Raw genomic sequence first — 25,084 nt, 5'->3', positions numbered from 1 at the left:
AAGTTTTTCTCTTTTAAAGGTAACATTTAAATTTTACATTTGTTTATGGACCCATGAATGTCCAGTGCTTCAACTAGGCTCTGATACCAAAATGTCATGCCCTAAATTTACCCTAAATGTACATTAAGCGCAATTTTTTTTTTAATTATTATTATTCTTAATTAATTAATTTCATAAGCCTAAATAACCTCCAAAAGACATATGTGTATTACAACTATATCATCACTCAGTTGGACATCCCTCTGACATCTACTGACCCAGGGTTTGGAAAGAGAATACTGATACCTACTACTTCAATCTGCACTCCACATTTCAATGTCATCTTTACTAATTTGTCATATGAGTTAACATTTCTTCAATGCATGTAACCCTCGATTAACCATCCATTAGAACTATCATCAACTTTGATGCCAACTATGCTACTCTAGGCAATTGATTCAAACAACAATATATACATAATTAACACTTTTCTAGAGTATTTAAAATGTTCCCAAAATCAATGGGTGTATATTTTTAATTTTTTCATATCCCAACTTACATCTTTCATTGACATAGTTATTAAGATTGAATTATCTATTTATTATTCATATTATATCTCTAATGCAAGCGACATCACATTTTAATATTAGGGTCAATACCTACTACAATTGAAATTGTAGTGAAAAGAATGATCAATTCATTTACATAAACATATATCATAAAAGAATGATTTTAAAAGATGATCTATCCTTACTAATACTAAGGTAACAAAATGAATGCATATGAACATGTTAACTATCCATCTATCTAAAATACCCTATTAGTCATAGTCCATTAACTTGACCCCACTCACATTTCTTTTAAGAAGATGAAATACTTTTTCTCTAGCAAAGTTCCAAATCACCCTACTACACACATGCTACTACCCCATAATCTTCTTCACTTACCCATAGACCAAGAAAATTCCTTGGGTTTCTCTCCATGGTGAACTCAATTACCAAATTTTTTGCCAAGACAAGCATAGGCACCTTTTCCATGAGTCAAATCCTATTAATTTTGAGGTAGAAGATATGCATTTTGAATTCCCATGTTAGATCGACTTGCTACTTGGTCCCATATTGTTGGCAGCGTGGAGTTTATCCTAGTCTTAATTAGGTGGGTCAAGAAAGACATATAAAATGCCATAACTTCTTCCAAGGCAAATCAAGGCGTCAAGGACAAAATGGAAGCCATTCCCTCTTGTCAGAATTAAGTCATAAACTTGCACGGTATTCGAATATAATATTTGAAGGCACAAAGTGCCTAGGGAATAGGTGGATGAAATAAGTATTGGTCATGTCAGAGAAATTAAATACCTTGGTCTCCATAGCATATTAAATTGTTTTCTCATTCACCAACCCATGCTAGCCTAGGGTAGATAATATAGTAGGTTGTTTGTCACGCTATGTCTTGTTTAAATAATTACTTGGTGCTAGTTTAGGTTTGTTTAACATGAGCATTGTATATTTTTTTTTAAAAAGTTTCTTTTGATTTGATAGGGTGTTGAATCGAGTTATGTGTCTCATATGAGGTCCCTTCTAATGAAATTAATATGATGGTTAGTTTATTATGTTAAAATATGCTTTATAGGTTATAGGGTCCTAGGAGTCTAAGGAATACTCTTGAATATTTTAATGTTTGTATTAAGAGAAGAGATTTATTTTACTTTCTCATACATTTTCCAGAGGATAAAATGTGCACCTACAAAAAGCTTATGTCTTAAGTCTTGTATATTTTATATCATCACTTGATTTTCTTCTTCTGTAATCTAGGATATTCAAGGTAAGTTATTGCAAGGATAATTAGGAGATAATTATAAACTAAGTATAGTTTTAAAATTGTGATTCATTTAGCATTCAAAATGTTAAATTAATCCAATAACTCAACATTTCATGACAAGACTTTATATGAAGTTATCTGGATTATCCCTATCTATGAATTATGAAATTTAGAAACCATTTTCTCAACATTATCTTCTTATGCAAATCTAGATTTGAATGTACATTCACAATTGGTAAACAATGGAACTAAAATGATAATAGCAATCCACCAGGATAATCCTTCCTATGAATATTATCTCTTCTATGATATCAAATTTCTTTTGCATTCCACTCAAGAGAATCAAGTAATTTGGATCTCTGATTGGTGTTACCATCAAATAAAACAACAATATTATTACAATGAATTATCTTTAGTGATACCCTCATGATACACAAAAGGTGGTGAAGTCAAGATATCATAATATACACAATGGAAAATATTTTTACTACACATGAGCACTCACAACCTTTCCATTGACAATCAAACCAAGACAATAGCTTGCTCTTACAATACATTTAGGCTAACATAACAAAATGGAGTTTTTCTCTCTATCTCATCTCAATGCAATATTGTCTTCTCCTCCTATGCACATGGAAGATAACAAGGACTCCAAGTTTCCAAGATTTTTCTCTAAGAACTTGCAAATGCATCACAACAAAACAACAAGGACCATGGGTGCTTTCCACCCAGCTATAGGCCTCAAAGAGACCACCCCCGCGCTAGGGGAACAAGGCTCAAACAAAATCCACATACACACTTGTAAGAAACGTATACACCACATAAAAAAATTGCAACAAATCCCATCCCAAAGATATTTCACAAAGGCTCACCATTGGAACCTTGAACATAGGGTGAAGGTGGAAATACATGGAGGTTTACCATTTCATAACATATTTGCCATAAAACTCATGCCCTTTCGGGGCTAAATCAAAAAAATGCAAGGCCCTTTCGGGGCTTCATAATATCATGCCCTTTCGGGGCTTCATAAACATCTTCCACCACACACACTACCAACACAACATCCTCCACCACACATAACCAACAGCTTTAGCTTCCTACAAACCCATACTTCAGTTACTTCCTTCCTCACCATTTTTTATTTTTTTTTCTTATCCTGCCCCAAGGCAAAATATGAATATGACAATGGCATACAATGGAGCCCATACTCCAAGGTCCTCAACTATGCAATCTGACTTCTGCCTGTTCACCTTGGACTTCTCTTCCATTCCCACAAGGGTGAGTGTAAGTCCCACACCCATAAAAACACTCAAGCACAACAAGAAAAAAAAACCAAGTAGCAATAAAACAACAGATTTTCAAGAGCACGTCACATTATCACAACACAATATCAACACCCATAATGCAACAAGGAAATAGAGGAAATCCAAACCTCATACTCACAATACTCCACACAATACAACGAGATGCACAATGGTGTCACACTAATCTACATGGAATGAACACCATTCAAACACTCACATGAATGCTACTCCACAATGCAATGCAATGCATACTCCATTGATAAACTCCACACTTGCATGTTGGCTTAACCATGCTAAAAGAAAGAAAAAGGAAAGGAAGCAAGCTTGAGATACCAACCTTGGTCCAAGCTAGGGTAAGGATAGTTGTAGTAGAGCTACCCTCCTCTCCCTCAAAAACCTAACTGTCTCTAAAATTAGAGAGTGGCCAAGTGATTTCTCATTTAGCCATACCTCTATATATATATCCTTCTCATTTTCGGATTCCATAAAGAATGTCATTTTCATGGGGTCTCCTAGGTCCACTAGACACCCTAGAGGTCATTAATAGCTCCCTAGCCTATAGTAATAACAAGGGCGGGGTTAATTTTAGTCCCAACTTACCTTAAAGTTACTTTATGACCCTCCCAAAGCTAGGTGATTCAAATTTCAAATTCCCCAAGGTGATGACCTTGTCCTTTTACTGACTAAGGCAATAATCAAATTTCTCAATTCAGCCATTTATCATAGAATAAGGTGGCCACATGATCCATTGACAAATAACATGTCATATGACATAACAAGCACAAGTGTCAAGTGACACACACAAAATATCACATTATATTAAAAAAAATGACTTGTTTTACAATAATACATGAACTAGGCTACTACGCACAAATACAATTCACATATACGAAATAAAATACATTACAATTAGGTTTGAATCTTTTCCAGTGATTCAACCTTGGTTATGTCATGTTTGTAGTAGTTTGAGCCTTAATTCCCCTTTAACCCATGGTCAAATTTCTGCACACTAAACTCGAGTGTCAGTAGCCCAAGAAAATCATATAAGCATATGTAAAATAAATCATTATCTCATTCAACATTAGACTTGCATATATTTCATCATCTCAAATTAACTTTCCCTTTCTTAATCATTTCAAATATAACCTTCAAAATATTAAAATATCAAAACTTACATATCACATTCGACATTTGAGTTCCATACTTCATTCCTTATAATTACATTACTTCTTCTAACAATTTTCATGTAAAATGTTTAAAATACTATAAAATTAAACATTACTTATCAACATAACATGGTCAATTTAATATTCTGAATAACTTCATATACTACGAGAAGATGTTGAATCCATAACTATTGAATCCCTAGGAATGCGGGTTAGGTCTCAATGCATAACAAAATTTATCTTTTAACTCTAATTTCCACTTCAACATTACCTTCTTATATTACAAGCATTTCTACCATTCAATTTCTATTAAAGCAATGTCAATAGCTTACAACATGAAAAAGAATCATTAAATGCATCAATTAGGTCATAATATGCAGACATAATTGCGGATCATCAAAATGCAAATATTAAAATGACATAACCCTACAGTCTTAAAAGTGTATCAAACATAGGATTAAAATCACCGTAATGTAATTATCTCATTGGTACTATGACGAATTGGGTGAGGCCTCACAAATTAAATAACTTCATTTAATTAATTAGGAATGGCTTCTTGTTTAATTAAATAACTTTGTTTAAATAATTAGAAGTAAGTACTCAATTTATTTAAATAATTTTGTTTCATTATTTCAAAATTCTTTTCAAAACTAGTCAACTCAAGTCAACCGTGGTTAAATCTGGTCAACTTTTGGTCAAACATGATCTTTGCGTATGTGAATATGAGCAAATGTGAGTATGAATTCCAGCAACAATTCGATGCAAATTTTCATTCAACCTTTCAAAATGAAGAGATGGGGATCTCTTAAATAGACTTTCCTGGAATTCATCAATGGTTGAGATCGATTTCAATCAACGGTCGAGATTAAAGGTGAAGTTCAGTCATAAAAGGAGATTTTTAAATTAAAGGGAGTTAACAGATTTAATTTGAGTAAAATAAGGAGTTAACTGTTTCAATTTGAGTAAAAAAAGGAGTTAACTGATTTAACTCATTTTTGATCAATTTAGTGAATTGGAAATTTCCCTTTTTCAAATGAAAAGAGATTTTGTTGAGATATTTAATTTAATAAAATGAGATATGCTCTCATAATTACTTTTTCTATTTAATTAAATAATCTTTAATTAATTAGAGACACTTTTCTTATTTAATTAAATAACTTCATTTAATTAATTAGGAATGGCTTCTCATTTAATTAAATAACTTTGTTTAATTAATTAGAAGTAAGTACTCCATTTAATTAAATAATTTCGTTTAATTGTTTCAAAATTCTTTTCGAAACTAGTCAACTAAAGTCAATTGTGGTTAAATCTGGTCAACTTTTGGTCAAACTTGATCTTTGCGTATGTGAATATGAGCAAATGTGAGTATGAATTCCAACAACAATTCGATGCAAATTCTGATTCAACCTTTCAAAATGAAGAGATTAGGGTCTCTTAAATAGACTTTCTTGGAATTAATCAACGGTTGAGATCGATTTCAATCAACGGTCAGGATTAAAGGTGAAGTTCAGTCATAAAGGGATATTTCCAAATTAAAGGGAGTTAATCGATTTAATTTGAGTAAAATAAGGAGTTAACTGATTCAATTTGTGTAGAAAAAGGAGTTAACTGATTTAACTCATTTTTTATCAATAGTGAACTAAAAATTTCCCTTTTTCAACTAAAGAGAGATTTTGTTGAGATATTTAATTTAATAAAATGAGATATGCTCTCATAATTACTTTTTCTATTTAATTAAATAATCTTTAATTAATTAGAGACACTTTTGTTATTTAATTAAATAACTTCATTTAATTAGTTAGGAATGGCTTCTCATTTAATTAAATAACTTTGTTTAATTAATTAGATGTAAGTACTCCATTTAATTAAATAATTTGGTTTAATTATTTCAAAATTCTTTTCAAAACTAGTCAACTCAAGTAAACCGTGGTTAAATCTGGTCAACTTTTGGTCAAACTTGATCTTTGTGTATGTGAATATGAGCAAATGTGATTATGAATTCTAGCAACAATTCGATGCAAATTCTGATTCAACCTTTCAAAATGAAGAGATGATGGTCTCTTAAATAGACTTTCCTAGAATTCATCAACGGTTGAGATCGATTTCAATCAACGGTCAGGATTAAAGGTGAAGTTCAGTCCTAAAAGGAGATTTCCAAATTAAAGGGAGTTAATAGATTTAATTTGAGTAAAATAAGAAGTTAACTGATTCAATTTGAGTAGAAAAAGGAGTTAACTAATTTAACTCATTTTTGATCAATAGTGAACTGGAAATTTCCCTTTTTGAACTGAAGAGAGATTATGTTGAGATATTTAATTTAATAAAATGAGATATGCTCTAATAATTACTTTTTCTATTTAATTAAATAATCTTTAATTAATTAGCGACACTTTTCTTATTTAATTAAATAACTTCATTTAATTTATTAGGAATGGTTTCTCATTTGATTAAAAAACTTTATTTAATTAATTAGAAGTAAGTACTCCATTTAATTAAATAATTTCATTTAATTATTTCAAAATTCATTTCGAAACTAGTCAACTCAAGTCAACTGTGGTTAAATCTTGTCAACTTTTGGTCAATCTTGATCTTTGCGTATGTGAATATGAGTAAATGTGAGTATGAATTCCAACAACAATTCAATGCAAATTCTCATTCAACCTTTCAAAATGAAGAGATGAGGGTCTCTTAAATATACTTTCCTGGAATTCATCAACGGTTGAGATCGATTTCAATCAACGGTTAGGATTAAAGGTGAATTTCAGTCGTAAAGGGAGATTTCCAAATTAAAGAGAGTTAACAGATTTAATTTGAATAAAATAAGGAGTTAACTGATTCAATTTAAGTAGAAAAAGGAGTTAACTGATTTAACTCATTTTTTATCAATATTGAACTAGAAATTTCCCTTTTTGAACTAAAGAGAGATTTTGTTGAGATATTTAATTTAATAAAATGAGATATGCTCTCATAATTACTTTTTCTATTTAATTAAATAGTCTTTAATTAATTAAAGACACTTTTCTTATTTAATTAAATAACTTCATTTAATTAATTAGGAATGGCTTCTCATTTAATTAAATAACTTTGTTTAATTAATTAGAAGTAAGTACTCTATTTAATTAAATAATTTCTTTTAATTATTTCAAAATTCTTTTCGAAACTAGTCAACTCAAGTCAACCATGGTTCAATCTGGTCAACTTTTGGTCAAACTTGATCTTTGCGTATGTGAATATGAGAAAATGTGAGTATGAATTCCAACAACAATTTGATGCAAATTCTCATTCAACCTTTCAAATGAAGAGATGAGAGTCTCTTAAATAGACTTTCCTGGAATTCATCAACGATTGAGATTAATTTCAATCAACGGTCAGGATTAAAGGTAAAGTTCAGTCATAAAGGAAGATTTCCAAATTAAAAGGAGTTAACAAATTTAATTTGAGTAAAATAAGGAGTTAACTCATTTAATTTGAGTAGAAAAAAGAGTTAACTCATTTAACTCATTTTTGATCAATAGTGAACTGGAAATTTTCCTTTTTGAACTAAAGAGAGATTTTGTTGTGATATTTAATTTAATAAAATGGGATATGCTCTCATAATTACTTTTTCTATTTAATTAAATAATCTTTAATTAATTAGAGACACTGGTCTTATTTAATTAAATAACTTCATTTAATTAATTAGGAATGGCTTCTCATTTAATTAAGTAAATTTATTTAATTAATTAGAAGTAAGTACTCCATTTAATTAAATAATTTTGTTTAATTATTTCAAAATTCTTATAGAAACTAGTCAACTCAAGTCAACTGTGGTTAAATCTGGTCAACTTTTGGTCAAACTTGATCTTTGCGTATGCGAATATGAGCAAATGTGCGTATGAATTCCAGCAACAATTTGATGTAAATTCTCATTTAACCTTTCAAAATGTAGAGATGGGGGTCTCTTAAATAGACTTTCCTAGAAATCATCAACGGTTGAGATTGATTTCAATCAACGGTCAGGATTAAAGGTGAAGTTCAGTCATAAAGGGAGATTTCCAAATTAAAGGGAGTTAACAGATTTAATTTGAGTAAAATAAGGAGTTAACTGATTCAATTTGAGTAGAAAAAGGAGTTAACTGATTTAACTCATTTTTTATCAATAGTGAACTGGAAATTTCCCTTTTTGAACTGAAAAGAAATTTTTTTGAGATATTTAATTTAATAAAGTGAGATATGCTCTCATAATTACTTTTTCTATTTAATTAAATAATCTTTAATTAATTAGAGACAATTTTCTTATTTAATTAAATAACTTTATTTAATTAATTAGGAATGGCTTCTCATTTAATTAAATAACTATGTTTGATTAATTAGAAGTACTCAAATAAAATAAATAATTTCGTTTAATTATTTCAAAATTCTTTTTGAAACTAGTCAATTCAAGTCAACCATGGTTAAATCTGGTCAACTTTTGGTCAAACTTAATCTTTGCGTATGTGAATATGAACAAATGTGAGTATGAATTCCAGCAACAATTCGATGCAAATTCTTCCTCGACCTTTCAAAATGAAGAGATGAGGGTCTCTTAAATAGAGTTTCCTGGAATTCATCAACGGTTGAGATCGATTTCAATCAACGATTAGGTTTAAAGGTGAAGTTTAGTAATAGAGGGAGATTTTCAAATTAAAGGGAGTTAACAGATTTAATTTGAATAAAATAATTAGTTAACTGATTTAATTTGAGGAGAAAATGGAGTCAACTGATTTAACTCTTTTTTTATCAATAGTGAACTGGAAATTTCTCTTTTTAAATTGAAGAGAGATTTTTTTGAGATATTTAATTTAATAAAATGAGATATGCTCTCATAGTTACGTTTTTTATTTAATTAAATAATCTTTAATTAATTAGAGACACTTTTCTTATTTAATTAAATAACTTCATTTAATTAATTAGGAATGGCTTCTCATTTAATTAAATAACTTTGTTTAAATAATTAGAAGTAAGTACTCTATTTAATGAAATAATTTCGTTTAATTATTTCAAGATTTTTTTTGAAACTAGTCAACTCAAGTCAACCGTGGTTAAATCTGGTCAACTTTTGGTCAAACTTGATCTTTGCATATGTGAATATGAGCAAATGTGAGTAGGATTTCCAGCAACAATTCGATGCAAATTCTAATTCAACCTTTCAAAATGAAGAGATGAGGGTCTCTTAAATAGACTTTCCTGGAATTCATCAATGGTTGAGATCGATTTCAATCAACTTTCAGGATTCAAGGTGAAGTTCAGTCATAATGGAAGATTTTCAAATTAAAGGGAGTTAACAGATTTAATTTGAGTAAAATAAGGAGTTAACTGATTTGCTCTATGATGGGTTTTCATATTTTTATCTTGGAGGTCTATGGTGAATTTTCTATTAATTAAGTCTTAATAAATAGATTTAATTAATAAATTAATTATTTTAGAAAATCAAATATCATGATCTTTGATATTTTGATTGTAATTAATTAAATGTGAATTATTGAGGAAAAAGAATTAAATAAAAGAAAATTAGAAAATTAAAATTAATAATAATAATAAGATAATAATAAAGTAATAAATAAAATAATAATAATAAAAGTTATAAAAATCAAAATGAAAGTTATAAAATTTAAATAGAAATTATTTAAAAAGTAAATTGGAGTTATAAGCTTGCATGGGAATTAACGCACTTTTTTATTTCTCATATGTCAACAACACGGGGGTTAGTGCATCAATTAAGCACATTGTGTCTAAAACCCTATGGCTCATCTTGAAGGTTGGAAAAGACCCATGCTTAGTTGGTGACACCTTCCAGCTATTTCTAAAAGCATTATAGAGGTTTTTTGAGAGCTCTTTATATTCAGGCATCCCTAGAAGCTTAGACATAGCGTTTGGAGTGCAATTGGAGCATTGGAGGATTCGAGAGTTCTGAAGAAAGGAGCTTGCTCTGCGGATTTTCTGAGGAAGAGCGATTTAGCATCAAAATCCGGATAGATTCTTGTGATTTTACTTATGCTATTTCTGCATCTTGCTTTCCCTGTCTTCTTCGTGTCTTCCATATGTGTTATGAGGAATTTCATATTTTTATTGTATGCATTTTCAAATTGGGCATATAAATTTATTTGAGAATTTTATATGCATAGATCAAAAAGAAAAATGGCACTAGGGTTGAAATTCATAGTCAAACCCATTAGAATTAATTATTGGAAAGTTTGGAGATCAAAGGTCTATGGGGGAATTCTGAAAATTAGAGGTTTTTAATAAACTGTGTATATACATGTTTATATTGGTCAAATTTGCATACAGAAAACATTTATAAATATATGCTGTAAAACTTGATTAAATTCTGCGAATGCATATATACAAATACATACATATATATATATATATATATATATATATATATATATATATATATATATATATATATATATATATATATATATATATATATATATATATATTGAACAAGGGCATTTTATTATTCAATTTTGAACCGCATCAATGGGGAAACGTTTTATTAGAAACATTATATTTTATTAAGAAATCGCATCGCGATTCATCTCTGTGAAAAGCGTTTTAAAAAAACATTGTTTAAAAAAATAAATAAATAAATAAATATGTCTGGGCAGGTATGTACCCCCCCACCTTTATCTATCCACTGATATTTATATTGACGGGTCACAGGGTACCTACAACGCAGTGTACCTGTGGATGCAGGGTACTCGCGATGGGTAAGATCACACGTCATCGGCGGCGATTCAAATATATCAATTACTTTCGACTTTGGTTATAAATTGTGATCGATTTTTTATATAATATTTTAAAAAGTTATTATCAATTGATATTAATATATAAATGTATATTTATGTATGTATATATATATATATATATATATATATATATATATATATATATATATATATATATATATATGTATGTATATAAGTATATGTATAATAGTTATAAATAATTATTTTATTTAATATGATTTATATAGATGGATCATTTTGTAAAGATAAAAGATTAAAAGAATATGATTAATAATTATAATTAGGAGATAATAATAATTAACTTAATTTAGTTAATTAAGGTTAATTATTAGAACGTGATATAAGTTTTGATATATGCAAATTTTGTTCAATGGAAATGTCATTATTCAAACAAAGTTTATATGAATAAAATATTATTAGATAAATTAGAAAATTGAGTCTAATGGAGAAACTTTTTATCCATCAAACAAATACATGGGTTAGGTAAAACGTGAAATTTCTCCACTTGATATAGTTTGAGAAATGTAAACCGAGACTTTTTCATTTGAATTCAAAATTGTTAACTTAGCAAAACCAAAACATGTGTTTGCATTGTGTATTCTTTATGCTATTGTTTTAAGTTTTGGGTTGACTAGTGTTGACCAATTATAGGACGTCTACCAGAGGCTTGGGGGTTTTGTGATTGTGTTGTCATGATGATGTTTTAATCTCGATCTTTATAAACCCCACCATGGTTATGTGATGGAATGCTCTATGTATTGGATGTGAATACTGATTGTCATAGTTGAGATTCTTATGTATGAGACACTTGACTTAACCATTATTTTGGTCATCGATCAGTTATCCTTGGTTATTTTCTAGTCACCATGATGGGACTGTAATGTGGATTTATTCTTGATGATGTCATGATGTGACATGTTTGACTCAACCATTTTAGAGTCTTCGATCAGTATGATTTGAAATATATTTTGGTTATTGAGAACCATTGGATACTTTGATTATTAGTGATACTTCAGTTGCCAATAGAGAGCTGTTGTGTTCATGATTTTCTATGGATGTTAGCTCATGGAGATTTGATGCTTTTATGCATATTTGATGATTTTATGGATTATCTTTTGTAATTTTGAGATTTATGAGTCCATGAGCATTAGGGTAGGATATCTGCATGTAGTGATGGGAAGTGGCTTGCAACGGAGGCCGGGGTCCTAAGAGGCTGCCAGAGTAACTCATTGTAAGTTGGATTAATAAGTGATAACATTCACACCTAATACTAACTGAATAAACCTAAAAAGATAAGTGTTTTGTTCTTGCCCATGCCTTGAGTGCTTGTATAGGCTAGGATGGGAGTAGTGAGAATGCATGGTTACGACCTTGCATTCCATAGTATGCCTTGTCAATATGAGAGGATACTAGTGGCCGCATGAGATCAGTATGGACCCGTGGAGTTTAGCTAACTGTCAGGGTAACTTGTACATGATAAATGCGATGACACTTTCCCGCTTACATAGTAGGTTCCTACATGTCATTGTGTGCCTTTGGGAAGTAGATGTTAGTTTTGTGATTGGAACCTTGAGTTAGTATACCTTTAGGATTTATGGACTTATAGAGATTTGTGCTATGTGTTATGGATAGCCTGTTTAGGACTTGAGATTATCTCCTAAGCATGGTGGGAGTGGACCACTTAGGTACCATGCGGTCGGGTGGTAGTAGTCTTATCATTTGAGACTCATTGAGACATTGTGGCTGATGCATCCTTCGTGATGGTGGATATGTATCCTTTCATTAATGATTAGCATATCTTAGATGATGTTATCTTATGCTTATATTTGCATGTGAGATTACTTTCTACATATGATGTTGTATATGTTAGGAGTGACATTCCTACTATGTTAATACCGATGATCTCTTCGGTGATTTGGGATGTTACGCATGGACGGATGGCTAGGGCCCACGATGGTCTAATGATGCTATTAACGGTCGGGAGGAACCGTGCACTTAGTTTATTTTATTTGATCTTTATGATGGATGTATATGTCTTCTATGATGATGTATCATGTGATTATCTCTACTTTGATGTATCATGGATTGGAATAGGATGATGTACCTTATTCTACATATGTATATTCTTTGATCTTGTCATACCCTATGACATGTACAGAGGATGATTGAGCATTTGGAAATGTAATGTTTAAACATTGGACTTATCATTATTATTTCATGTAGATGTTGTACTAGATGAATTCTTGTATGTAATTCAATGTTAAGGGATCTTTAAAGAATGTAATCTGTTATGTATGTTATGTTTACTTTCAGATGGTCATTGCTATTGCTTCTGTTATTGTGAATATGTTATGTATGGTATTTACTTTCGTGTAAAAAAAAAAAAAAAAAGTTACCAAACTTAGTGAAACTCTAGGTTAATTCTTTGGATCCCTTGGCGAAACGCCCCGCCAAGGGATCCAAAGAATTAACCTAGAGTTTCACTAAGTTTGGTAACATTTTTTTTTTTATATAGGGAAGTAAATACCATACATAACTTAATCACAATAACGGAAGCAATAGCAATGTCCATCTGAAAGTAAACATAACATACATAACAGATTACATTCTTTAAAGATCCCTTAACATTGAATTACATACAAGAATCCATATAGTACAACATCCACATGAAATAATAATGATAAGTCCAATGTTTAAATATTACATTTTCAAATGCTCAATCATCCTCTATACATGTCATAGGGTATGACAAGCTCAAAGAATATACATATGTAAAATAAGGTACATCATCCTATTGCAATCCATGATACATCAAAGTAGAGATAATCACATGATACATCATCATAGAAGACATATACATCCATCATAAAGATCAAATATAATAAACTAAGTGCACGGTTACTCTCAACCGTTAATAGCATCATTAGACCATCATGGGCCCTAGCCATCCCTCTGTGCGTAACATCCCAAATCACCGAAGAGATCATCAGTATTAATATAGTAGGAATGTCACTCCTAACATATACAACATCATATGTAGAAAGTAATCTAACATGCAAATATAAGCATAAGATAACATCATCTAACATATGCTAATCATCAATGAAAGGATACATATCCACCATCACGAAAGACGCATCAGCCACGATGTCTCAATGAGTCTCAAATGATAAGAGTGGAAAATACACTACCACCTAACCGCATGGTACCTAAGTGGTCCACTCCCACCGTGCTAAGGAGATAATCTCAAATCCCAAACAAGCTATCAAAATCACATAGCACATATCTCTATAAGTCCAGGAATCCTAAAAGTATACTAGCTCAAAGGTTCCAAACACAAAATCTGACATCTAATCCCAGAGGCACATAATGACATGTAGGAACCTACTATGCAAGCAGGAAAGTGTCATCGCATTTATCACGTACAAGTTATCCTGGTAGTTAGCTAAACTCCACGGGTCCAAACTGATCTCATGCAGCCACAAGTATCCTCTCATATTGACAAGACATAATATGGAATGCAAGGTCACAACCATGCATTCTCACTACTCCCATCCGAGCCTATACAAGCGCTCAAGGCATGGGCGAGAACAAAACACTTATCTTTTTAGGTTCATTCAGTTAGTATTAGGTGTGAATGTTATCACTTATTAATCCAACTTACAATGAGTTACCGTGGCAGCCTCTTAGGGCCTCAGCCCCCATTGCAAGCCACTTCTCGACACTACATGCAAATATCCTACCCTAATGCTAATGGACTCATAAATCTCAAAATTACAAAAGATAATCCATAAAATTATTAAATATGCATAAAAGCATCAAATCTCCATGAGCAAACATCCATAGAAAATCATGAACACAACAGCTCTCTATTGGCAACTGAAGTATCACTGATAATCAAAAGTATCCAATGGTTCTCAATAACCAAAATATATCTCAATCATACTGATCGAAGACTCCAAAAATGGTTGAGTCAAACATGTCACAACATGACATCATCAAGAATAAATCCACATTTTAGTCCCATCATGGCGACTAGAAAATAACCAAGGATAACTAATCGATGACCAAAAATGGTTAGGACAAGTGTCTGATAAATAAGAATCTCAACTATAAAAATTAGTATTCACATCCAATACACAGAGCATTCCAACACATAACCATGGTTGAGTTTATAAAGATCAAGATTAAAACATCATCATGACATCGCAATCACATAACCCCCAAGCCTCTGGTAAACGTCCTATACTGGTCAACACTAGTCAACCCAAAACCCAAAACAATAGCATAAAGAATACACAATGTAAACACATATTTTGCTTTTGCTAAGTTTTCGAATTTGAATTCCAATGCAAAAGTCTTAGTTTACGTTTCCAAGTTTAGAGAAAGAATTAGAGGAACATTTTGTACGTTTTTACATGTATTGTTTTTGGATTGATAAAAGTTTTTCTTTATAAAACTAAAATCCGATTTCCAATTATAATATTTTATTGAAATCTTTTCTCACCAACCTTTTAACTAAATTTCTTTTAATTAAATCTTAAATTATAAAATTATAAAATGATTCTTTATTATAAAAGATGAGCCCTTGAATCTTTTATCAAACAATAATAATTCAAATTTATTAATTACATATTTACATATTACATATATACACACACACACACACACACACACACACACACATATATATATATATATAAATATATATATACATACATATATAATATATAAATAATTATTATCACATTTTATAAAATTGATTAATATTAATTTCGATTTATATCATATAACATATGAAAATCTAATACAATAAAAGTCGAATTCCATAACATTCTTTCCTTTTAACAAAACAAAGCCGAATTATAATATACAAACACTGGCCAAAATCATATAACATTAAACATATAACATTCAGCAATTTTTTTATATAAAAAATGAAGTCGTTCGCTTGATATGACGTGGTACCAAGTGTTTGGTACTCTACTGTCGCAGAGTATATATATATGTGTGTGTGTATATATATATATACATATATACATATACATATATATATATATATATGTATATGTATATATATATGTATATGTATATATGTATATATATATATATATATGTATATGTATATATGTATATATATATATGTATATGTATATATGTATATATATATATCTATATATATATATATAGATATATATATATATATATATCTATGTATGTATTTGTATATATGCATTCGCAGACTTTAATCAAGTTTTACAACATATATATATATATATATATATATATATATATATATATATATATATATATATATATATATATATATATATATTTTGTATGCAGATTTGACCAATATAAACATGTATATACACAGTTTATCAAAAACTTTTAATTTTTAGAATTCCTCCATAGACCTTTGATCTCCGAAATTTTCAATAATTAATTCTAATGGGTTTGAGTATAAATTTCAACCCTAGCCCCGTTTTTCCTTTTTGATCCATGCATATAAAATTCTCAAATAAATTTATATGCCCAAATTGAAAATGCATACAATAAAAATATGAAATTCCTCAGAAGACATATGGAAGACATGAAGAAGACAGGGAAAGCAAGATGCGGAAATAGCATAAGTAAAATCACAAGAATCTACTTGGATTCTGATGCTAATTCGCTCTTTCTCAGAAAACTCGCAGAGCAAGCTCCTTTCTTCAGAACTCTCGAATCCTCCAATGCTCCAATTGCACTCCAACTACTATGTCTAAGCTTCCAAGAATGCTTCAATATAAAGAGCTCTCAGGAAACCTCTAGAATGCTTCTGGAATCAGCTAAAAGGTGTCACCAACTAAGCATGGGTCTTTTCCAACCTTTTTGATGAGTCATAGGGTTGTAGACACCATGTGCTTAATTGATGCACTAACCCCCGTGTTGTTGACACATGAGAAATAGAAAAGTGCGTTAATTCCCATGCAAGCTCAATTTACTTTTTAAATAATTTCTATTTAAATATTTATAACTTTCATTTTAACTTTTTATAACTTTCATTTTAATTTTTATAACTTTTATTATTATTATTTATTTATTTCTTTATTATTATTTTATAATTATTATTAATTTTAGTTTCTAATTTTTCTTTTATTTAATTCTTTTTCCTCAATTAATTCTAATTTGATTAATTATAATCACAATATTAATTTTCTCAAATAAATAATTTATTAATTAAATCTATTTATTAAGACTTAATTAATAAACAATTCACCACAGACCTCCAAGATGAAATATGAAAACCCATCATAGAGCAAATCACTCAAAATCAGTCTAAAGGGTTAAAAATCATGAAATATGTCATCCGACACATTCGGTGGGTACTCAACTCTGATACTTGTCCTAACTCACTAGGACAAATAGTTTTTAGGTTTGGGATTTGGACTTGAGAATTTATCTCCCTTCTCTTATCATTGAGATAGTGTAATAGGGTACGCTCATCCTGGCAATTTAGGAAAGTCGATACCCGGTACCTGCAACTTGCAAAAAAATCATGCATGTACATACAATATATAATGCTAAGCTAAACAGACAATGGTAGGAAGTGGTGCATTCTGTAGATTCCGACTAAGCAGGTGACTACGACTCCCTTCCTTAACCATACCAAAAATGCCATACAATAAGAAAACATGCACACCATACACATGCAAGTATGGGGTAAGTATCCATAAAACACATAAGATAATAAACCATCCATCTAATCATCAATAATAACTAAAAACAGTATAATGATAATCATGTATGTATGAAATGTAAAATCAAAATGATCCCATCATATATCAACTGAATCCATATCATAATATCTGATAGTGTCAAAACAATACCACTAAACCATCAACATAAAACTAGTCCATCAAAGTCTGATAATAATAACATAATTGAGTCTAGAAAAGATGTGAACAAGGGTAGGCACTACAGTTACAATCATAAAGGGAGATTTCCAAATTAAAGAGAGTTAATAGATTTAATTTGAGTAAAATAAGGAGTTAACTGATTCAATTTGAGTAGAAAAAGGAGTTAACTGATTTAACTCATTTTTTATCAATAGTGAACTGAAAATTTCCCTTTTTGAACTGAAGAGAGATTTTGTTTAGGTATTTAATTTAATAAAATGAGATATGCTCTCATAATTACTTTTTCTAGTTAATTAAATAATCTTTAATTAATTAGAGACACTTTTCTTATTTAATTAAATAACTTCATTTAATTAATTAGGAATGGCTTCTCATTTAATTAAATAACTTTGTTTAATTAATTAGAAGTAAGTACTCCATTTAATTAAATAATTTTGTTTCATTATTTTAAAATTCTTTTCGAAACTAGTCAACTCAAGTCAACCGTGGTTAAATCTAATCAACTTTTCGTCAAACTTGATCTTTGCGTATGTGAATATGAGTAAATGTGAGTATGAATTCTAGCAACAATTCGATGCAAATTCTCATTCAACCTTACAAAATGAAGAGATGAGGGTCTCTTAAATAGACTTTCCTAGAATTCATCAACGGTTGAGATCGATTTCAATCAACGGTCAGGATTAAAGGTGAAGTTTAGTCATAAAGGGAGATTTCCAAATTAAAGGGAGTTAACAAATTTAATTTGAGTAAAATAAGGAGTTAACTGATTCAATTTGAGTAGAAAAAGGAGTTAACTGATTTAACTCATTTTTGATCAATAGTGAACTGAAAATTTCCCTTTTTGGACTGAATAGAGATTTTGTTGAGATATTTAATTTAATAAAATGAGATATGCTCTCATAATTACTTTTTCTATTTAATTAAATAATCTTTAATTAATTAAAGTCACTTTTCTTATTTAATTAAATAACTTCATTTAATTAGTTAGGAATGGCTTTTCATTTAATTCAATAACTTTGTTTAATTAATTAGAAGTAAGTACTCCACTTAATTAAATAATCTCGTTTAATTATTTCAATTTTTCTCGAAACTAGTTAACTCAAGTCAACCGTCGTTAAATCTGGTCAACTTTTGGTCAAACTTGCTCTTTGCGTATGTGAATATGAGCAAATGTGCATATTAATTCCAACAACAATTCGATGCAAATTCTTATTCAACCTTTCAGAATAAAGAGATGAGGGTCTCTTAAATAGACTTTCTTGGAATTCATCAACGATTGAGATCAATTTCAATCAGCGGTCAGGATTAAAGGTGAAGCTCAGTCATAAAGGGAGATTACCAAATTAAAGGGAGTTAACAGATTTAATTTGAGTAAAATAAGGAGTTAACTGATTCAATTTGAGTAGAAAATAAAGTTAACTGATTTAAGTCATTTTTGATCAATAGTGAAATGGAAATTTCCCTTTTTGAACTCAAGAGAGATTTTGTTGAGATATTTATTCTAATAAAATTAGATATGCTCTCATAATCACATTTTTTATTTAATTAAATAATCTTTAATTAATTAGAGACACTTTTCTTATTTAATTAAATAACTTCATTTAATTAATTATGAATGGCTTCTCACTTAATTAAATAACTTTGTTTAGTTAATTAGAAGTAAGTACTCCATTTAATTAAATAATTTCGTTTAATTATTTCAAAATTCTTTTCGAAACTAGTCAACTCAAGTCAACTGTGGTTAAATCTGGTCAACTTTTGGTCAAACTCGATCTTTCTGTATGTGAATATGAGCAAATGTGAGTATGAATTCTAGCAACAATTCAATACAAATTCTCATTCAACCTCTCAAAATGAAGAGATAAGGGTCTCTTAAATAGACTTTCTTAGAATTCGTCAACGGTTGAAATCGATTTCAATCAACGATCAGGATTAATGGTGAAGTTCAGTCATAAAGGGAGATTTTCAAATTAAAGGGAGTTAACAGATTTAATTTGAGTGAAATAAGGAGTTAACTGATTCAATTTGAGTAGAAAAAGGAGTTAACTGATTTAACTCATTTTTCATCAATAGTGAACTGGAAATTTCCCTTTTTGAACTGAAGAGAGATTTTGTTGAGATATTTAATTTAATAAAATGAGATATGCTCTCATAATTACTTTTTCTATTTAATTAAATAATCTTTAATTAATTAGAGACACTTTTCTTATTTAATTAAATAACTTCATTTAATTAGTTAGGAATGACTTCTCATTTAATTAAATAACTTTGTTCAATTAATTAGAAGTAAGTACTCCATTTACTTAAATAATTTCGTTTAATTATTTTAAAATTATTTTCGAAACTAGTCAACACAAGTCAACCGTGGTTAAATCTAGTCATCTTTTGGTCAAATTTGATCTTTGCGTATGTGAATATGAGCAAATGTGAGTATGAATTCCAGCAACAATTTGATGCAAATTGTCATTCAACCTTTCAAAATGAACAAATGAGGGTCTTTTAAATAGACTTTCCTATAATTCATTAAAGGTTGAGATCGACCTCAATCAACGGTCAGGATTAAGGGTGAAGTTCAGTCATAAAGGGAGATTTCCAAATTAAAAAGTGTTAACAAATTTAATTTGAATAAAATAAGGAGTTAACTGATTCAATTTGAGTAGAAAAAGGAGTTAACTGATTTAACTAATTTTTGATCAATAGTGAACTAGAAATTTCCCTTTTTGAATTGAAGAGAGATTTTGTTGAGATATGTAATTTAAAAAAATTAGATATGCTCTCATAATTATTTTTTCTATTTAATTAAATAATCTTTAAATAATTAGAGACACTTTTCTTATTTAATTAAATAACTTCATCTAATTAGTTAGAAATGGCTTCTCATTTAATTAAATAACTTTGTTTAATTAATTAGAAGTAAGTACTCCATTTAATTAAATAATTTCGTTTAATTATTTCAAAATTCTTTTTGAAACTAGTCAACTCAAGTCAACCGTGGTTAAATCTGGTCAACTTTTGGTCAAACTTGATCTTTGCGTATGTGAATATGAGCAAATGTGAGTATGAATTCCAGCAACAATTCGATGCAAATTCTCATTCAACCTTTCAAAATGAAGACATGACGGTCTCTTAAATAGACTTTCATGGAATTCATCAACGGTTGAGATTGATTTCAATCAACGGTTAGGATTAAAGGTGAAGTTCAGTCATAAAGGGTGATTTCCAAATTAAAGGGAGTTAACAGATTTAATTTGAGTAAAATAAGGAGTTAAGTGATTCAATTTCAATAGAAAAAGGAGTTAACTAATTTAACTCATTTTTTATCAATAGTGAACTGAAAATTTCCCTTTTTGAACTGATGAGAGATTTTGTTGAGATATTTAATTTAATAAAATGATATATGCTCTCATAATTACTTTTTCTATTTAATTAAATAATCTTTAATTAATTAGAGACACTTTTCTTATTTAATTAAATAACTTCATTTAATTAGTTAGGAATGACTTCTCATTTAATTAAATAACTTTGTTCAATTAATTAGAAGTAAGTACTCCATTTACTTAAATAATTTTGTTTAATTATTTTAAAATTATTTTCGAAACTAGTCAACACAAGTCAACCGTGGTTAAATCTAGTCATCTTTTGGTCAAATTTGATCTTTGCGTAAGTGAATATGAGCAAATGTGAGTATGAATTCCAGCAACAATTTGATGCAAATTGTCATTCAACCTTTCAAAATGAACAAATGAGGGTCTTTTAAATAAACTTTCCTATAATTCATTAAAGGTTGAGATCGACCTCAATCAACGGTCAGGATTAAGGGTGAAGTTCAGTCATAAAGGGAGATTTCCAAATTAAAAGGTGTTAACAAATTTAATTTGAGTAAAATAAGGAGTTAACTGATTCAATTTGAGTAGAAAAAGGAGTTAACTGATTTAACTAATTTTCGATCAATAGTGAACTAGAAATTTCCCTTTTTGAATTGAAGAGAGATTTTGTTGAGATATGTAATTTAAAAAAATTAGATATGCTCTCATAATTATTTTTTCTATTTAATTAAATAATCTTTAAATAATTAGAGACACTTTTCTTATTTAATTAAATAACTTCATCTAATTAGTTAGAAATGGCTTCTCATTTAATTAAATAACTTTGTTTAATTAATTAGAAGTAAGTACTCCATTTAATTAAATAATTTCGTTTAATTATTTCAAAATTCTTTTTGAAACTAGTCAACTCAAGTCAACCGTGGTTAAATCTGGTCAACTTTTGGTCAAACTTGATCTTTGTGTATGTGAATATGAGCAAATGTGAGTATGAATTCCAGCAACAATTCGATGCAAATTCTCATTCAACCTTTCAAAATGAAGACATGACGGTCTCTTAAATAGACTTTCATGGAATTCATCAACGGTTGAGATCGATTTCAATCAACGGTTAGGATTAAAGGTGAAGTTCAGTCATAAAGGGTGATTTCCAAATTAAAGGGAGTTAACAGATTTAATTTGAGTAAAATAAGGAGTTAAGTGATTCAATTTCAATAGAAAAAGGAGTTAACTAATTTAACTCATTTTTTATCAATAGTGAACTGAAAATTTCCCTTTTTGAACTGATGAGAGATTTTGTTGAGATATTTAATTTAATAAAATGATATATGCTCTCATAATTACTTTTTCTATTTAATTAAATAATTTTTAATTAATTAGGGACACTTTTCTTATTTAATTAAATAACTTCACTTAATTAATTAGGAATGGCTTCTCATTTAATTAAATAAATTTGTTTAATTAATTAGAAGTAAGTACTCCATTTAATTAAATAATTTCGTTTAATTATTTTAAAATTCTTTTCGAAAGTAGTCAACTCAAGTCAACCGTGGTTAAATTTGGTCAACTTTTGGTCAAACTTGATCTTTGTGTATGTGAATATGAGAAAATGTAAGTATGAATTCCAGTAACAATTTGATGCAAATTCTCATTCAACCTTTCAAAATAAAGAGATGAGGGTCTCTTAAATAGACTTTCCTGGAATTCATCAACGGTTGAGATCGATTCCAATCAGCGGTCAGGATTAAAGGTGAAGTTCAGTCATAAAGGAAGATTTCCAAATTAAAGGGAGTTAACAGATTTAATTTGAGTAAAATAAGGAGTTAACTGATTCAATTTGAGTAGAAAAAGGAGTTAACTGATTTAAGTCATTTTTGATCAATAGTGAACTGAAAATTTTTCTTTTTGAACTGTAGAGAGATTTTGTTGAGATATTTAATTTATTAAAATGAGATATGCTCTCATAATTACTTTTTCTATTTAATTAAATAATCTTTAATTAATTAGAGACACTTTTCTTATTTAATTAAATAACTTAATTTAATTAATTAGGAATGGCTTCTTATTTAATTAAATAACTTTGTTTAATTAATTAGTAGTAAGTACTCCATTTAATTAAATAATTTCGTTTAATTATTTAAAAATTCTTTTCGAAACCTGTCAACTCAAGTCAACCGTGGTTAAATTTGGTCAACTTTTGGTCAAACTTGATCTTTGCGTATGTGAATATGAGCAAATGTAAGTATGAATTCCAGCAACAATTCGATCCAAATTCTCATTCAACTTTTCAAAATGAAGAGATGAGGGTCTCTTAAATAGACTTTCCTAGAATTCATCAACGGTTGAGATCGATCCCTATCAGTGGTCAGGATTAAAGGTGAAGTTCAGTCATAAAGAGAGATTTCCAAATTAAAGGGAGTTAACAGATTTAATTTGAGTAAAATAAGGAGTTAACTGATTCAATTTGAGTAGAAAAATGAGTCAATTGATTTAACTCATTTTTTATCTATAGTGAACTGAAATTTTTTCTTTTTCAACTGAAGAGAGATTTTGTTGAGATATTTAATATAATAAAATAAGATATGCTCTCATAATTACTTTTTCTATTTAATTAAATAATCTTTAATTAATTAGAGACACTTTTCTTATTTAATTAAATAGCTTCATTTAATTAGTTAGGAATGTCTTCTCATTTAATTAAATAAATTTGTTTAATTGATTAGAAGTAAGTACTCCATTTAATTAAATAATTTTGTTTAATTATTTGAAAAAAAAATTTGAAACTAGTCAACTCGAGTCAACCGTGGTTAAATCTGGTCAACTTTTGGTCAAACTTGATCTTTGCGTATGTGAATATGAGCAAATGTGAGTATGAATTTCAGCAAAAATTCAATGCAAATTCTCATTCAACCTTTCAAAATGAAGAGATGATGGTCTCTTAAATAGACTTTCTTGGAATTCATCAATGGTTGAGATCGATTTCAATCAACGGTCAAGATTAAAAGTGAAGTTTAGTGATAAAGGGAGATTTCCAAATTAAAGGGAGTTAACAAATTTAATTTGAGTAAAATAAGGAGTTAACTGATTCAATTTGACTAGAAAAAGGATTTAACTGATTTAACTCATTTTTGATCAATAGTGAACTGGAAATTTCCCTTTTTGAACTGAAGAGAGATTTTGTTGAGATATTTAATTTAATAAAATGAGATATGCTATCATAATTACGTTTTCTATTTAATTATATAATGTTTAATTAATTAGAGACACTTTTCTTATTTATTTAATTAGAGACACTTAGTTAAATCTGGTCAACTTTTGGTCAAACTTGATATTTGCATATGTGAATATGAGCAAATGTGAGTATGAATTCCAGCAGTAATTCGATGCAAATTCTCATTCAACCTCTCAAAATGAAGAGATGAGGGTCTCTTAAATAGACTTTCCTAGAATTAATCAACGATTGAGATCGATTTCAATCAATGGTCAGGATTAAATGTGAAGTTCAGTCATAAAGGGAGATTTTCAAATTAAAGGGAGTTAACATATTTAATTTGAGTAAAATAAGGAGTTAACTAATTCAATTTGGGTAGAAAAAGGAGTTAACTGATTTAACTCATTTTTGATCAATAGTGAACTGAAAATTTTTCTTTTTCAACTGGAGAGAGATTTAGTTGAGATATTTAATTTAATAAAATGAGATATGCTCTAATAATTACTTTTTCTATTTAATTAAATAATTTTTAATTAATTAGAGACACTTTTCTTATTTAATTAAATAACTTCATTTAATTAGTTAGGAATGGCTTCTCATTTAATTAAATA

Source organism: Cupressus sempervirens, chromosome 6 (genome assembly GCF_028749045.1).
Source record: "Cupressus sempervirens isolate cs-2001-9-10 chromosome 6, ASM2874904v1, whole genome shotgun sequence".
NCBI classification, from domain to species: Eukaryota; Viridiplantae; Streptophyta; class Pinopsida; order Cupressales; family Cupressaceae; genus Cupressus; species Cupressus sempervirens.
Note: the sequence above shows the minus strand (reverse complement) of the source record.